The following is a 2,536-nucleotide window of genomic DNA, read 5'->3' as shown; positions in this document are numbered from 1 at the left end:
GAGCGGGAACATGTAAGGAATATAAAATAATAAGTGCAGTTTTTTAGATAAAGGTTTGTGTTTTATCTCACAGTCACACATCATTGCGACAACGGAAAAAATGCTGAAAATGTTAATTTAGATTTTTAGTCCGCAGTTATAAGTAATATTTTAATTTATTTATTATCCATTTAAATGCCATGAACATACAGTGTATTAACTCTGACAGATTTCTGGGACATGCATGGAATGTTCATAATGTAACTCATGTATTATGAGGAATATGCATGTACATCACATGAATGTTCCAGGTATATTCTGGGAATATCATTTTGCTATGCGGGTTCCATTAGTGGGTGCTTGTCCAGAGTGGCAAATGAGCATAAAACGTCTGGTTTCGGTTTTGTTTCTACATCCTGCATTCTCAAGTTACAGTTAATTTAACACCGGCTAATTAAAACAAACTGTTTTAATTAGATGGGCTCACAGGAAAATGCCATCTTTTATTACTATGTGAAATTATCGCCAAAAACGTTCTTTACTATACTTACTAAACTTCTATAATTATACTACGAGGATTACCCTGTAGAGTGTATATTTGTGGCTTTCGCAAGTAAACATTCTTCAACTTAATTTGCATCCTAGCCGAAAGTTTTCAGTCTCAAAATCAAACTTTCAAAGCAACCGGTATAGTACATATTTAAGTATTTTGGATAAATTAGATACACCCAATCCACATAATTAAGTTGCTACTCTCATTGATAGAGGAGTAAATAACATGCTTTAAAATTCCTAAATTCTGCTTAAATGAAAATAATTAACTTACTTACCTAAAATCGTAAGTAATAAGCTGCGTTTGCTTGGGATTTTCATTTCGGTTTCCATACACTCGCGTCAATTTACGACTCGCACGTTAGCAGCTTCTCGGGAGTCAGAAAGGCACCTCCGCTCCCAATAAAAGCTCCATCAACTTTAAAACTGTTTAGAACGCAAGCTAGAGCTGAAACTGTTGCTTTGGAGCGTAACACCAATCAAAATAGCGTATCCGTTGCTCTTTAGCAGTTTCAAGTTGCGAGTAAATTAAAGAGAGATACGATCTATGAGTGAGTTTTGTTGTCTTGATCCCAATCCTAAGAACTTCTACCTGCTAGTGATTTATCCGTTTGACTTTGGGACGAGAAGTTTGTGACGTTCAATCAATCTTAATCTAAATCTATTTTAAAGTTCAACAATTGAAATAAAAGAGGTCTGTGAAGATGAGAATTACAGGCATTTTAGCAAAAAATGGTGTGCTTCACGGGACGCTCGACAGAAGTGATAACTTCACATATTTATAGAAACCATAAAATATTGAACTTGTTTAACGCATGATGGCAATAATTTTAATATTCTTGTTAGTCTAATTATTTATAAATGGACCAGGAATAGGTACAATTTCATTTAATTTCCTTTTGAATGTAAAATATCTTTTTTATTTGCTACAGTTAACATTCTTTAACGCGATGTTGTACATATTGCTCTTCTTGGGTTTGTGTAAAATCTTCTTCTTGAGTTTCTGTATTTTTTTGTCGTAATTTCTTGTTTGCTTTGTATAGTCTTTGACGTTCAGCACTAGTTCGTGGTTGATGAAAGCTACTTTGAGTTGATCTACTACTTAATGCTCCTTTTTTAGCACGAAATCGTTTTTGTTCAGCAAAACTTAATACTTTTCGCATTGTAGCATGTTTTTGTGACTGCTCTTGTGTATGTGGCTCATGAACGTCTGCTACAACTTGTATCTGAATAGGACTAAAAAATCAATTAATTTTGGTGATTGGAAGACGTTCTATCTGTTTAAAATAGTCGGTAAAACGAGGAAAAACTATAGAGACAGGATACACTTGCCACTATATGTATACATAATGTAAGGCATCGCGCGTATGTTCAAAAAAACAATTCTAACTGAACTAATCCAAGGCTAAAAAAATTAAACTAAATTGAGAAGAGTTAATCATAAAGGAATCAAAGGGTATATGAAGGGAAAAAGCCCAGTTTGAAGCGTGGTAAACACAATTAATCATAGAAATTATATAGAGAATTGAAAATATGCCCTAATAAATTCGTTTCACATATTTTGCAACTAGAAGCTGAAGACAATTCGTATCGTCTTAACATCAAGAATGCGTTGCGTGATAGAAAATAAGAAGACTGAACCCATGTTGTCTGAAATAACCGAGGTAAACTGAAATATTTTTTCAATTAAATTCAAAACATATTTATTATATATTATCACAAAACAGTAATGATGTTTATCATTTTATGTTAAATATAAAAGATTACAAAATAGATATCTAAATATTGGTAATTTGCTGTTACAAAATAAAATAACAAATAATAGCACATATTATTGCATTAAAAGTTATTAATAATAGTTGTGACACGGCAGCATCTGGACTACAGATGGAGAATAAGACATCAGGAATCGGGATTCTATCGATACGATTTAATTTAATTTAATCTTTTCTTGATACGAATTTGCGTCCACAATCAATCAGGCGATTTAAAATAGGTCCAACAG

The sequence above is a fragment of the Dendroctonus ponderosae genome, unplaced genomic scaffold (genome assembly GCF_020466585.1).
Source record: "Dendroctonus ponderosae isolate FM_Combo_2020 unplaced genomic scaffold, Dpon_F_20191213v2 Dpon_F_20191213_9, whole genome shotgun sequence".
Taxonomy (NCBI): domain Eukaryota; kingdom Metazoa; phylum Arthropoda; class Insecta; order Coleoptera; family Curculionidae; genus Dendroctonus; species Dendroctonus ponderosae.
The sequence above is the reverse complement of the archived record's forward strand: the minus strand, read 5'-3'. Positions refer to the sequence as shown.